The sequence below is a fragment of the Berghia stephanieae genome, chromosome 11, assembly GCF_034508935.2.
Source record: "Berghia stephanieae isolate SIO BIC M18660-M18661 chromosome 11, UCSD_Bste_1.3, whole genome shotgun sequence".
NCBI classification, from domain to species: domain Eukaryota; kingdom Metazoa; phylum Mollusca; class Gastropoda; order Nudibranchia; family Aeolidiidae; genus Berghia; species Berghia stephanieae.
Window position 1 is genome coordinate 5,667,790 of NC_088370.1, and position 16,155 is coordinate 5,683,944.

General features: G+C 36.1%; 1 pseudogene across 1 annotated transcript in view; it reads left to right on the top strand.

Moving 5' to 3' along the window:
* The window catches only part of LOC144956544 (peroxisome assembly protein 12-like), a 16,298-nt pseudogene extending 1,938 nt beyond the window's left edge, over window positions 1-14,360 (top strand). Inside the window, exons 2-9 of the transcript XR_013641969.1 lie at window positions 3,335-3,476; window positions 3,934-4,042; window positions 5,016-5,124; window positions 6,469-6,561; window positions 7,831-8,065; window positions 8,932-9,103; window positions 12,274-12,371; window positions 14,006-14,360. The product of XR_013641969.1 is annotated as a peroxisome assembly protein 12-like (transcript). The remainder of the gene's footprint in view (window positions 1-3,334; window positions 3,477-3,933; window positions 4,043-5,015; window positions 5,125-6,468; window positions 6,562-7,830; window positions 8,066-8,931; window positions 9,104-12,273; window positions 12,372-14,005) is intronic.
* Window positions 14,361-16,155: the final 1,795 nt, after the last annotated feature.

A 16,155-nucleotide genomic window follows, 5' to 3' on the forward strand; every position in this document is an offset into this window, starting at 1 on the left:
TTTTCTTTTTTTTTTTTATATTTTGACCTAAACCTTAGAGTTTTTTGTTTGCTAAACCTTTATATAAATGTTCCGTTTCTGAGCATGAATTTCTTAAATTGTTTTTATTTTTAAAACAATTATTGTTTTTATTTTTAACACAATTATTGTTTGTTTTTTTTTCTCCTCTATCGGACCATTTGGTCGCTCTCTGAATATTTCTGTTTGTTTGCTTTATAATTATTTATTCTTTTTAGACACTATTTGAGATCGGAGTGGGGACGTATATATTTGCTAAAAAGAAAAACAGAAAAAAAAAGAGAGAGAGAGAGAGAGAGAGAGAGAGAGAGAGAGAGAGAGAGAGAGAGAGAGAGAGAGGAGAGAGAGAGAGGAGTTTAATAATAAAAAAAGAGGTGGGGGGAGGATGGATGGGACATTTATCCCTTTCAACGTTCTGTAAAAAGAAGACGGAATTTAAATTTTAAAAAAAAAAAAAAAAAGTGACGTTACCAGGATTCGAACCCACAACGTCGATTATGGTCAAACTTCCAGGGCAGACGTCTAAACCATTCGGCCATGACACCCACTTCGAAGTCGACGCATATTGTGTATATGTAGTAACAACTGATTTTAATGTTGGTTAATTTTATGTTTTTATAGATATTTTATTAACTTTCCTTATTTCTATGTGCATCTGGAAACATTCCATATTCTGGAATGTGGATAATTGTTTAAAAGAGCGGAGTTTCAAATATGCGTCTGGGGATAATGAAAATTCGTTATCCCCAGACAGGTGTCTGGGGATAATCACAGCGTTAGAAATATTTTACTCCAAAGAGTAAAAATCTATTTTTAACGGTCTTCTGGTAATCACACGAGTTTTGTCGATTGACATAATCTAAAATGACCTTTTTTCTAACTGTGTGCCAACTTTCAGTTATATTCATCAATAAACAGCGTCGTAATTAATTTTTAAAAATAGCATATACGAAACGGCTTCGTCCCATATTTTGACGAGAATTCGGGCACTTCGTAAGCAAAAAAGAGGCCCAAAGATTTGTGCGGGATAGTCATTGCTACTTCATTACTTCATTTCACGAGTGTCTACGTACACTGTAACTTTAGGCAGTTTAGTGAGCAGCAGCAGTGGAGTCAAATTGTGACCCAACTCGCCCATAAGAAAGTTATGACTGGAAATTGCTGTTCGCTTTTACTAAGTTTTAGGGGGGTTCAATTAAAGATGCATAACTTCGTTATAAAGAGGAATATCACAGATATCTTGGTATCATTATTTTCGTTACCAACCGGGCACCTAGCCTCAGGATCTACGTACAGGGTAACAGTAACATACATGGTAACCTTGAATCTCGCCTTTAATGGGTTATATTGTATTGTTTGATTAAAAAAAAAAAACACACACAAACACACACACATACAGAGCGAGGTCCATCCATTGCTTGTACACTGTAACTCTGGTAACTGGTTTGCCGCTACAATAATTTATTGTAGCGGCAAACCAGTTACCAGAGTTACAGTGTACTTAGATCCTGAGGCTAGGTGTCCGGTTACCGTGAACGTAGACACTGCCTTCATGATTTCATGTCATCATTCAAATTAAGATTAATTTTTAAAGGATTGGGATCTTTAACACAAAATTGACGCCGACTTCCTCACCTTACTGCTCAACCCGCTTTCCACATAGTCATAGATGCTTGAAGTTGATTGAAAGTGTGTCTAGAAAAGGACAGATGATTGAAACATTTTGTGTGATTGAGATTTTGAACGTTTCAACTGCTCCTTCAAGTCTGACATTTGACAAGATCGTGGTTTGTTTTGATTTTGTTTCCCCAATCCAATCCATGAAAATTTCCACGTCCCCAACTCTCCGACTTCATCATTCGTTCACATCTTGAAATCTATCAGCTTATATGCCAGATTAGATTTACGTCCCCGTTTATTGTAATATTTACAGTTATTTAGATATATTTTATAAATTTCCTGGAATCTCTCTCTTCCCCCCCCCCCCTCTCTCTCTCTCTCTCTCTCTCTCTCTCTCTCTCTCTCTCTCTCTCTCTCTCTCTTCTCTCTCTCTCTCTCTCTCTCTCTCTTCTCTCTCTCTCTCTCTCTCTCTCTCTCTCTCTCTCTCTCTCTCTCTCCCTCTCTCACACACACACACACACACTCTCGCCATTGCTCGACTCATATCTCAGTACTCCTGCAGATAATAGAAGTTACCATCAATAAACTACCTCTACTACTACAGCCACCACCACATCATCATTACTACAACTACCGCAGCAACCGTCTCATCATTATCAAAACTGTAGCAACCACCACCACCTTTACTTCATCATCCTCTTCCTCGTTATCATCGCTACAATCGCCATCATCATTACTACCACTATCACTGCTACCACATCGTTATCAAAACTACAGCAACTGGTCCACCATTACATCATCATCATTATCATCCTTATTGTCATCATCACTACCACTTCTACATCATCACCACACCACAACAATTACAACCATCACTACACAACTACAGACACATCGTTATTGTAAACGAAACGCAAAATAATGATAATAGTAATAATAATTTTAAAAAAATAAAAATTGTAGTTTATTTTTATTTTTCGCCCAATCCTCTATAAAATAAAGTTGTAGCTACTACTGCAAATACAGAACAAACCCGCATTTGCAGTTCTACTGCAAATCACTGAAATAAAATTATATCTCTACTATTTGCAGTACTATTGCGAATAACTAATACGAACTCTACTATTCGCAGTACTACTGCGAATAGAGGTGGCTTTTAATTTAACCTGTAAGTATAACTGAACATGTAATATATCATAACCTCAAACTCAAACTCAGATTTTAACATTTAGAATTAGACTTATTAGACAGGAGTCAAATTCTGTCAAGTTTTGCCACGTTAAAAAAGACGGTCGACTTTTAGCACAACACCAACAAACTTACAACGCTATGACAAATATTTTTTGTTGCATTTCTTTAGATGTCAAGCCTAGTGATGATGATATACTGAATACTGGAAACTGGTGCAAATCACTTTTTATAAATCAAAAGTAGAATTATTAAAAGTTGGTTGGGGGGGGGGGGGGGGTAAACCCCCTTCCCGCACTTAGGTCCTTTTTGAGTCATGTTTTGTCAGTTTGTTTACATTGAAAATCCGCCTTTTTGATCTTGCATTCAGTATGCAATAACCTTTTATACTACCTCATTTGACCATTGATGCATTATAAAGCAGTTCATTCAATGTCCGCTCATTGAAACTGTCAAAGATTTGTTCGCAACCTACATTTCTTACCTATACTCTTCATGTTGTGAACAGCTGATCAATAGCTATGGCAGAGCATGCCGCCCATCTGACATCAACAAGACTGCCTGATCCAAGTAAGCCCAGCGTCTTTGAAGTTCTGGCTCAAGAAAATCTGACAGCCACCATCAGACCTGCCTTCAAACATGTTGTCAAGGTAATTTAGAATTGTTTTGGTCTAGGTTTTGTTTATATATTGTATGTATGTATAATACTTGTATGCATGCATACATGCATATGAGTGTGTATGTGTGCAAGTGTGTGTGTGTTTTGAGAGTGATTAAGCAAGAGGAGGATAAATGAAAATAGGAGGGATATTTTAAACATGCACCTGAGGCCACATTATAAATTATTAATATACTTTTGTTGCCTGATGCAAACTACACCCTCCAGAGAGTTTATTTTGTTCATTCTGTTTAAGTAGCTGAATGGAGCATTTACTATGTTAGTGAAGCACAATGTGAAACTCTAAGACTAAGAGGGCAGTTTTTAGCCATAAGTATTTTTTATGTATGTTTTTGACCATTTTATTAATTTTTGTTCATTACTTTTAAGATTAACAACTTCAGCCTAATATTTACCCTAATGTGTTTAATGCCTCTTCAATCTAACAGGTACTAGCTGAAAAGTATCCTCCACAACTTGGTCCATTTCTAAGGTTTTATGACGAAATATTTTTGTTTTTGGATACTCTAGTGCAGCACCATTATCTAAAGGTTTGGGGTGAGTGCCTTTTTCTTCCAATCTCTTATCCTGCTCTTGGGACCAAACCATCTATTGAATTTTCCTCATAATTTTTTTTTAATCCCCCAACCAAAAAAAAAAGGTAAATTAAAAAAAAAAAAATTTGATAGCATATTAAAGTGCTGTTAAAGGCAACCAGACCAGCTTTTTATAACTATGTAGTGAATTATTTCTAATGAAATCTGATCATCCGCTTTTATTAAGTTGTAATTGTAGGCCGTTGGTATGGGCACTAATAGGGTCTTTGATTCCCTCTTTTTGTGTGGTTTTTCTTCTTCTCCTGGAATGAGATTAACTGGTTGTGCTCAGGAGACCCTTTTGTGTGGGAATGGATATGAGTGAGGCTGCTTTTCTTTTAGAGATGATACATTAAAAAAAAAATTATTCTGTAAATCATCTCTCTGAGTGACTTGATATTAGTGTTAGGCACTATATGAGTGTCTCCTGTTTTGCGAAGAGATCTCATGCCATCATCTGCATGGGAGTCGAGACTTTATGTTGCCTAAAGCCAGGTACATAATTTGATTGCTGCTGAAGTCTTCTAGTAACATACCAGACATATGACATTTGTACAGATTTAATCGGTATTTACAATAGTTTTTGAGGCCAAAATGACTAAATTTGGATTTCTCTCTCCAGATTTGAGTTTTGAAACAAACATTTTAGAGGGAATTTAGTGAAATTACTATTACTTTAGCCAGAAATTGATATGCGAGTAAACACAAGATTACTTAATCAATTTCAGATCATTTTAAAGTGACATTTGATATAAGCAAGAATGGAAATAATGGATGTGCAGCAGTATGATATTGGCCTTTGAACATGGGTTCATGTGTGTTTAAATTCCACTGGAAAGACCAGGATTTTTAAGTCTTGTCCATTTGTATTAAGCACAATTATTCTCCTGTTGGATGATATATAGGTTGTAATCTATATATGATTGCAATTGCAGGTTCATCTTTCGCTGAAAACTTTTATGGTTTACAAAGAACCTCAAGTGGAGAGAATCTTGAAAAAGGGCCTTTAGGAATGGCTCAAGAGTTCGCTCCCTTGCATGTTTGGTAAGAAGTGAATTTTTCTTTCAGTATATAATTAAAAAAAGAAAATCTTATAAAAGAATTTCCTTATGATAATCATTTTAAAAAGAATTGATGAAAGAAATTATGCCTTTTTTTAATCAGTATAACAGTAACAGTAAATTTCACGTACTATGTCTTCAATCCTGAAAGAGTTTAAAGACCCCCTAACTTTTCATTTATTCCCAGTAATTTCTATAATTTAAAAACAAATCATCTGAGGAGGGAGCATGTTCATTTAACACACAATCTGTTAGGGGTTAGTACAGTTTTTGGAAGAATTCAAGGGAAACACCAAAATTGATGAAGAAAAATACTCAAAACACCCTTTCTCAAGGCATTCTGTTTAGATGTCTAATCCTCAGCTTGATCCATCTACCCTAATTTAGGTCTTGTTGAATGTCAAGTACCTTACCTTTACACCACAGAGACACATATTTAATCTGATTGCTTTATACTACAAGTTATGGCGAAAATAACAAGGCCTGGGAAGAGGGGTTAACATTGAAAATTAAGTGGCAGGAAGAATTAATTATGTTTCGCCCATTAATTTCTGAAATTGATTTCCAAGCACTACTTTCAAAAGTATTGGTATTAACTTCTTAGTTTTGTTTCAGGTTGAAGGGTAAACAAATTTAGACTGCGCAGAAAATAAAAAATTACATTTTTTATCCCTTACCACTTGGTAGTCAATCGTACATAACAATGTAGTCATAGGATGTAATAGTTGTCGAGATCATGAATGATTTTATCTTTTGAAATACCCTTGAATCCAGGACAAAGTGCATACATGACTTGCATCACTCATCGACAATTAGTCTGACAGATATGGGACACTTGGTCTCTTTGAACTAACATGTATAATGGTCAGAGGGTATGAGTTGGTCATTGGCTCATTATGTATACTCGCAAGAGATATGATTTTATAGTAAACAGATGAGTGTCTATGAACTCAATTTTCATTCTATATTTGTAAGAAAATTTGATCAGATTATGTTGCTCCATTATGTATTCAGAAGTAAAATAGTGGGCTGTTAATCAAAGAAATAGGATATTAGAGGTGTGTTTTAAATAATAAAAGTTCTTTTTACACTAGAAAAACAGGATATGTCAAGTGAGCTATTAAAAAGTTGGTTATTAGACAATGACCACTGGATTCAGAAACATTGTTTCTTGTCTAGGATTATGGAGTAAAACCCTTGGATGTCAAATAATGATTATATGATTATAAAATCAATGTTAAGAATTTATTTTCCAAATATTGCAATAGTAATCAAAACAGAAAGATATTGAATATTATGTATATTGGGTGTTTTGTTTTCTTGGCAGGTATTGATACCCTATCTAAGAACAAAGATGGATGCCATGTTTGAAGATCTTCAGTACAAATATCCCAGTATCAAATGGAAATCTTTGTTACAGGTACGCATGCACTCACATATATCATTTAAGAAATAAAATAAATGTTCACATTTATAGAAATTAATAGAATGCAAATTTTATCATGGATAATATCTCAGTGCCTCATTTATCTCGAATGCCGAAGAAATCAAATATCTATTTCACACAATACAAATCACTTGCTAGACCTATAGATAATGAAAGGTCATAATAAAACTGTAGCACCAGTAGCAGAATTTTAGAATTTATATTTCCATTCCATTGTTTACTGTTTTCTATTATAAATAGTAGTTGAATTTTAAAAAAATGCTATTTTAAAAATTATTGACATGATAAGAAAAGGTTGACGACAAAATTGAAAATTGCAGTTAAAGCCTTCATTTCATGAATTGCTCTTAATTTTTTTTTCTTTTATGTGGCCCTTTAGATTTTCTGATTGTTTTTTAGAGGGCTCTTATTCAGATATAGAGCATTTTTTTACAGAACTAACATGTTTTGGTAAAAATTTGCGTTAATGTGATTTGAAACTTTGTTTGGGGTGCTCACAAAACGACCAATGTAGTAGTTATACAAAGGTTCCAATGTATGACAATGGGCTACATTGAGCTCATAAGATTCCTCATATATCAGACTTTTGGTGGTCCAAAACCATTGAATGTGCCTTTGTTTTTTGTTTTTTCGTCCGATGATCAGGTTTGGAAATTCCCGTTCAGTTTTTCTCCTTATAAAGGACCTTCCCCAGAAAAAAATGCTTGTGAATACATTTCAATTCTTCCCCTTTTAAATGGTTTAATATTTCATTTTTTTACTGCAAAACATTATGTTTCAGTTGGTGAAATAAGAAATCGCATCCAATCATCTCTAACACATTTATTTTGACATTCCACTAACTTACTTTATAGCCTTTGCTGGATCCTTCAGAAATACATCATTTTCGAAGTGGGAATAATGCATTGGATTTTACAATTCCTTTGTTGTAGAGAGACTGAATGACCATCTCTTTTTTTTTCCATTCACTTTATATTGACATCAATCTTCATCATTGTTGTCAGCTAATAAAGGGGAGATCACTCACATTGGGCAAACGTGTCAAATTTTGTTTTAACATATTTCGTTATAATTATGCCAGATAATTCTGCATTGTGTCAAAAGTTCGGGTAGTTAAAGTAAAAAGGAAAAATTCTCATGTTTTCAGTCTCTAACTGAAGTTCACTTTTCACCATCTAGTTCACATAATAATAATACCAGATTGTGGTGGGGGATCACGTACATTGTTATCTTCCATTGCAGGCTAACTTCACCCTCCCTCAACGTCTGTCAGTGCTATATCTGTGTGTATACCCACATTTAAGGTCTTCCTGGAGTTTGTTAGCCTCTTGTACCAGATGTCATACATGCTACGCAATGGACGCTGGCACTCTCCTGCTCTGCACTTGGCAGGGGTTGAGTTGACACGAGCCATGGACGACGAGAGTATGAACTTGATAAAGGCTGGGGCAGAGGAGAGTTTGCACCTGGACGGAAGGTTGTATTATTATTATTATTATTATTATTATTATTATTATTATTATTATTATTATTACTACTACTACTACTACTACTACTACTACTACTACTACTACTACTACTACTACTACTACTACTACTACTACTACTACTACTACTACTACTACTACTACTACTACTACTACTACTACTACTAATACTACTACTACTAATACTACTACTACTACTACTAATAATAATTATTATTATTATTATTGTTATACCGTTTTTTTTGTTTATTCATGGTGACAGACAATAAGGGATGCTACTCATTCATGAGTAATAATAATGCAGTCATCAATTGCTTACAAGTTGTCTCCCTTATTCAATAAAAGTGAAAAGATTACATTTTGACAGTGCTATTTTACGGTTGGCTTCAAGAACGAGTGGCATTACTGCAGTATAAAATAGTGTTCTCCAAAAGTCACTCGAATGCCATTTTTTACTATTTTAGACATCTTTTATATAAAAACCATTTATATTTTAAGATTAAAAGGATAAATATAAAGCACTGACATTGGGACACTGTGTGCTCTCCGAAACTTGGCCTGGACTTTTAAAAATTAATTGAGAGATGATGGACATATATGAGTTTTAAAATATTATGGGATAGCCCACTTGTCTTTGAATACTGTCCATATAATCACAAGACTGAGATTTACTCGAGTTCCTATGTATATCAGATTGCAAGTTATACAGCAGTCGAGGCCTGCGGAAGGCGAGTTTTTTGGGTTTAAAACAAATCTAAGCATATTGTAGATTGTGACTAAGATATGATCAACATATATATATATCTATATATCATCATTGTTGTGAAGTATTGAATCAATGTCCCTGTTTTCACAGCCTCCATGACAGACTGACTCGATTCATCAGGTTGTCAACTACAATGGCAGCTGCCTGTTTGTCTTACAGTGTGTCTGTCAGTGTATTTTTCCTTCAATTCTTGGAATGGTGGCATGCTACTGACACACATGCCCCCTCCCTCACAGCTCTACCCATTCCACAACCACCACAGGTTTGTACAATTCTTCTGTATGACCCGTCTGGAGACTATTTTGCACCTTATCGTACATATATAGCAATGACTATGAAATTTTCCGCTCCCCTAATTTTTGTGGGAAATACTACGTTTAAATCAAAGCCCTGTCTCCACTGAGTAAAAGTCTTTTTGAATTTTGAAAGGAACTGTGTTTTCAGTCCACCAGTGGACTGAAAGCACAGCTGTGTATTCAGTCCACCGGAAATAAAAATATTTTAAAAGGACCAAATATCGTCGATACTTACCTCAATATTGACCACATTGATACTGAGCCTATTATAGGTTAGGCATCATCAAAAATTTATGGCAATTTGACGGCATAATAATATCATTTACAGCGTTTTATTTACACTCGGAAAGTCTTGATTGAGAGTTGCTCGAAATCGGGAGCCCAAGATTCTTACCGTGGCTGTTAGATAGCCATTGGCCTGACCGATTTGGCCAAAATTGGCCACACAGAGAATAATGTTTCTATTATTAATTTAAGTTGAACATTTATATCTATTTTTCCGAGTCAGAATTTTTTGTGATTATCAAAACCGATGATTTTTTCCAAGGAGATCAGAGTTTTGGTATTGTTTGCCCAAAGAAGGTTCTATTTGGCCACTTTTCACATTGATCACTGGCCTCGAGCTTGCCTGTGCCCCCCACCCCCCCGGGCAGTCTTGACTTTGTCTTCTTCCAACGTCTTTTTCTTTCCAATCATTCCTAGTCCTTTGGCTTGTAGAGCTAGTCTATTGTTCATTGTCTATCATTTCTTGTAAAACTAGAATTTTTAAAAATGTATCCATTTCTCCTTCTACTTTCTCTTCTCACTCTTCTCTCTTCTCTCTCTCTCTCTCTCTCTCTCTCTCTCTCTCTCTCTCTCTCTCTCTCTCTCTCTCTCTCCTCTCTCTCTCTCTCTCTCTCTCTCTCTCTCTCTCTCTCTCTCTCTCTCTCCTCTCTCTCTCTCTCTCTCTCCTCTCTCTCTCTCTCTCTCTCTCTCTCTCTCTCTCTCTCTCTCTCTCTCTCTCTCTCTCTCTCTCTCTCCTCTCTCTCTCTCTCTCTCTCTCTCTCTCTCTCTCTCTCTCTCTCTCTCTCTCTCTCTCTCTCTCTCTCTCTCTCTCTCTCTCTCTCTCTCTCTCTCTCTCTCTCTCCTCTCTCTCTCCTCTCTCTCTCTCTCTCTCTCTCTCTCTCTCTCTCTCTCTCTCTCTCTCTCTCTCTCTCTCCCTCTCTCTCTCTCTCTCTCTCTCTCTCTCTCTCCTCTCTCTCTTCTCTCTCTCTCTCTCTCTCTCTCTCTCTCTCTCTCTCTCCTCTCTCTCTCTCTCTCTCTCTCTCTCTCTCTCTCTCTCTCTCTCTCTCTCTCTCTCTCTCTCTCTCTCTCTCTCTCTCTCTCTCTCCTCTCTTCTCTCTCTCTCTTCTCTCTCTCTCTCGTGTGTGTGTGTGTGTGTCATATTCAAGACCGTATAACTATAAAGCTGTTCTAACTTTTTGTTTTCCTTTTTTGTTTTGTTCGTTTTTCTCCTGGCTCATATTGTTACGTACAAGGAATGCACAAGGCAATAAATTTTGACGTCTCGTTCTAAATTAAAATAATAACATTAAAAGTGAGTAAAAGTAAATAAATAAGAAAAATGTTAAATGTCGTTCAAACTTCTTAAGTCACCAGGAATGGTGTCAACGTGTTGAAGTTGAAGTTTACTGGTATCCCATTTCTTCCTTTCTACTAGCCCTATCTCTCTCTCTCTCTCTTTTCTCTCTCTCTTTCTCTCTCTCTCTTTCTCTCTCTCTCTCTCTCCTCTCTCTCTCTCTCTCTCTCCTCTCTCTCTCTCTCTCTCTCTCTCTCTCTCTCTCTCTCTCTGATGATCCCTCAAACATATCCAAGACCCTATAACTATAAAGTTGTTCTCTTAACATTTTTTTGTTTTGTTTTCTTTCTTTTTTAAAAAAAAATTTTGTTTGTTTTGATTTTGTTTCGTTTTTTAACCGACTCATATTGTCACATACAAGGAAAGCACAAGGCAATAAATTTTGACGTCTCACTGTGTTCTAAATCAAAATATTAATGTTAAAAGTGAGTAAAAATAAATAAATATCAAATATAAACAATGTTAAATGTCGTTCAAACTTTTCAAGTCACTAGGAATGGTGTCAACGTGTTGAAGTTGAAAATTAAGAATTTGTTTGCCAAGGGAGTACCAAAAAAAAAAAAATAAATGAAAAAAAAAAGAAAGAAAGAAAGAAAATATTATGCCTAGAAAGGAGCTTGAACACCTATCCCACCCGACCCCGGTTAGTTACGCTATGCTAAATCAGCCGGCCACCTCACCTTCTCGTGCTCAGTCAAACAGTTTAGCCCTTATAATTATAATCTCTTCCGGTGGACTGAATACACAGCTGTGCATTCAGTCCACTGGTGGACTGAAAACACGGCTGTGTATTCAGTCCACTGGTGGACTGAAAACACAATTCCATTTTGAAAATCTATTCATAAATTTAAAAAAGCTATGCAGTTTCAAAGGTGTCATTTATTTGGATGACTCACAAAGAGAAAAAACCCCGAAAAATATTGGACGCTTTTTCTGCGTCTTATTCTGGCTTGTGCTGTATCATGGAATATGATAATGAAATTTGGCAATTTTATGGTAAATTTCTCAGAAAATATGATGAAGACATCAGAAGAGTTCTAACTTGTATAGTTTTAGAGCATTTTGGCTTGGGTCAACCGTAATTTTGTTTTAAAATATACATAGTATTGATCATTTAGAACATTTCCGAAGTGTATTTTTGAACAACCCATATAAATGATATGAAAAATGCCTGCTAAATCAAAAAAAGGTCACTGAGACCATGACTTATGTTAACGATAGGATAGGGTGGCTGTCTCCTCTTCTCACTCATTGAATTTTCAAATTGGTTTGATGTTTTGTGATGATATGTGAAAAGTACTTATCATATTCTGATGTACAATTGATAAACTACATTCTAGGAGGATAAGATTCTGTTTAAGTGTATGACCAAAGAGCTTATCAATTGTACTAGTTTTTAAGAACTTTTATAGATCTATATTTATTTGTTTTTTATGTTTTTGGTCTTCAACTAAACTACCTGCCTTTTTCATTTGTTTTAATTTAATTAATTTTATATATTTCTTTCAATCTATGTAGTCTACCCAATCAAAATCCAAGGACACCATGGTAGTGCCAGGTCATTGTCCAGTGTGCCACAAGCCACTGACCAACAGTATCGCCTTGTCCGTCTCTGGGTAAGTTGAGACCATATATATATATATATATATATGCAGCTCTTGGCATCCGTGTGGAGTTCTGTCAGGATGAACTAGATAAAGAGAATTGAGTTTAAAACTGAAATGATCACCATTATGACGAAAGGCGCTATAGAAATATGCTTATTATTATTATTATTATTATTATTATTATTATTATTATTATTATTATTATTATTATTATTATTATTATTATTATTATTATTATTATTATTATTATTGTTATTATTATTATTATTGTTGTTGTTGTTGTTGTTGTTGTTGTTGTTGTTGTTGTTGTTATTATTCACTCCCCACTGGTGTCCATATCTGGTGGTCCTGTGTTCACTCCCCAGTAGTGTCAATCCCTGGGTTCACTCCCTATCAGTGCCGACCTCCTGTAGTCCAGAGTTCACTCCCCACTGGTGATGATCTCAGGTTCACTCCCCAGTGGTGTCTTCCTCTCATAGCCCTGTGCTCACTCTCCACTGGTGTTCACCTCTCATAGCCTTGGTCTCACTCTCTATTGGTGCCCACCTCCCATAGTTCCGGGTTAATTCCCAACTGGTGTCCATATCAGGTGATCCTGAGTTCACTCCCCAGTGGTGTCCACCTCTTATAGCTCCAGGCACACTCCCCACTAGAGTTCAAATCCAGTCGTTTTGAGTTAAATCACAAGTAGTATCCATCTCTCATAGGCCTGGGTTCACTCCCCACAGGTGTCTACCTCCTATTGTCCCGAGTTCACTCCCCACCGGTGTCCATATCCTGTGGTACCATGTTCACTCTCCAGTGGTGTACACCTCCCTTAGTCCCAGGTTCATTCCCCACTGATGTCCACCTCCCATAGTCCTGGATTCACTCTCCACTGGTGTCCATCTCAAAAAATATGTGTACAATTCTCTCTGGTGTCCATATTCTATAGTCCGAGGTTTACACCCCAGTTGTGTTCACATCTCAAAGTCCTGGGTTTACTTTCTACTTGCTATAGCATGTCTTAGTCCCTACAGAAAAACATTAAGTAAATATTCAACGGATTTTGTTACCAAATGATAATCTTCTTTCCTTTTTTAATACCTCTTCATCATCTCTTGAGAATCGTGATGGAAAATTAAATGATAATGATAATAATAATATAAGGTTTTTATATAGCAGCTTACCCTGTATCTCAACAAGCTCAAAGCACTAAACAGTAACAACTTACACTCAAACACAAACCACTCAAACATGCAGTATGAAACAAAGTAATATAATTCTACAGTGTTATATATTAAAAAGAAACGTTTTAAGATGTTTTAAAAAGAAATCTGCATGATTACTGGCTCCGGAAAGGAGTTTCAGATAAGGGGTGCTGAATATTCAAGTGCGTGCTTGCCAATTTTACTAGTCATTTTTGGCTTCACAAGAATGTGATTCTCAGACATTGATCTCAGATTTCTGGCTGGGACGTAGCTTTAGAATTCCTAATACTCCCTGTCACTTTTTTTTTCCCCCCGATGATTCTTTATATTTAGCCTGTAGAACTTTTTTTTCTTGGGCAGTTTACATCGTTTTATTGAACAATTTACGAAATTCAATTTTTTAAAGATAATAAAATGTGAGGTAACATAATTATTACTGTCCCATTCCTCCAGCTATGTGTTTTGCTACCCATGCATCAATGCATACATCCGAGACCACCAGAGTTGTCCAGTCACTGGGTACCCTGCCACAGCTGAGCATCTAGTCAAAATTTACCAACCAGATGTGTGAGTTCATTAAAGGGACGATTGCACCCGGCAGGCTTGTGTTCATGAACATACTTATAGTAAACAATCAATTTATTTTACTTCAAGGACCAGCAAATCAATCGCCAACCTGACAGTGCAAATGCTGATGGATGGTGGGTGAGCCTTTAGATCTCGATTATGGGTATGGTTTTATGAAGATGGAAGCTTTTTGAGTTGATAGAGAGAGAGAGAGAGAGATAGAGAGCGATAAAGAAAGAAAGAGGAAGAGATCGAGAGAGAGAGAGAGAGAGAGAGAGAGAGAGAGAGAGAGAGAGAGAGAGAGAGAGAGAGAGAGAGAGAGAGAGAGAGAAAAGAAACAGAGAGAAAGAGTGAGAGCGATAAAGAAAGAAAGAGGAAGGCAGAGAGATAAAGAGAGAAAGACAAAGAGAAAAACAAAGAGAAAGAGTGAGAGCGATAAAGAAAGAAAGAGGAAGAGATCGAGAGAGAGATAGAGTGAGAGAAAGAAAAAAAAGAAACAGAAAGAGAAAGAGTGAGAGCGATTAAGAAAGAAAGAGGGAGAGTGACAGAGAGAGAGAAAGACAAAGAGAAAGAGTGAGAGCGATAAAGAAAGAAAGAGGAAGAGATCGAGAGAGAGAGAGAGAGAGAGAGAGAGAGAGAGAGAGAGAGAGAGAGAGAGAGAGAGAGAGAGAGAGAGAGAGAGAGAGAGAAGAAACACAGAGAAAGAGTGAGAGTGATAAAGAAAGAAAGAGGAAGGCAGAGAGATAAAGAGAGAAAGACAAAGAGAAAAACAAAGAGAAAGAGTGAGAGCGATAAAGAAAGAAAGAGGAAGAGATCGAGAGAGAGATAGAGTGAGAGAAAGAAAAAAAAGAAACAGAAAGAGAAAGAGTGAGAGCGATTAAGAAAGAAAGAGGGAGAGTGACAGAGAGAGAGAAAGACAAAGAGAAAGAGTGAGAGCGATAAAGAAAGAAAGAGGAAGAGATCGAGAGAGAGAGAGAGAGAGAGTATTATTTATTTCAAGTTTAGTTCATCTCTATGGTGCATCATCTAGCTTTGCAATCTGGGATTAAAGTGGATGGGGAAATAGCATTAGACAGGACAGGATTGATGTTTCAGATATTTTTTTCTTTTTCTTTCTTTTTTTTGTCTTTAAGACATTTACTTAATTTGTCTCAGAAAAATCTAAATAATGAGGGGATAAAAGTAACCACAGTCATATACAGAGATAGTTGGTGTTAGCGTTGATTGAGATGACGAGGGACTGATGTAATAGTTTTATATAAAGAGCTAAATGGTCTTACTGAAAAATTTGTCGACCATTATTATCATCGGATCAAGAAAAGTATAGACAAGGCAGTCAGAGGTATTTCTTGATATATAGATAGCTATCATATTTTTGCAAATATAATTGGAGTCATATAATCATCTGATCATTATTTATTCATATTAATATTCAAGCTGGAATGTTGTTCAGCGACAAACCACTGAAAGGAGGGCATGCTAGTGTTCTTCTTTTCACTCTTTTAAAAAATATATATTGTTATTGTAATTACTACTTTAGAACAATTTAAATATGCACTGGTAGCATTATTCAGCCGGCCTGACACTCCATGTGTGAAGCAAACAGGAAAAGAGGCTGTGTTTCCATGAGGTTTGCGATGATGTTTGGACCCCAAGTATTTTTCATTGTGATGGGTGCTTTTGGTAGTGCATCTCCTACATATACTGTAGTGTTTTATTGTTACACATTTGATTTTACTTTGACCTGTGATATATTGTATTTCTGTCTTTGTTTACTCACTTCGCTTTTTTTTTCCTCCCTGTGAGGAAAATTTTATATTTGGGTGATTAAAACCACTCTTGGGGTATTTTAAAGAACGTTCATCCCATGAGCTAGGGCGAGGCGACTTTACTCAAGACCACATAGTATGCCAAATGTACTGGAATCATCTACTTGCCAGTTGCAAGACGAGGTCTATAAATACTGCTGCCCCCCATCATTGGTCTTTTTAAAAAAAGATTTGATCAGATACTCTGAGGATAGTTAGCATAACTCA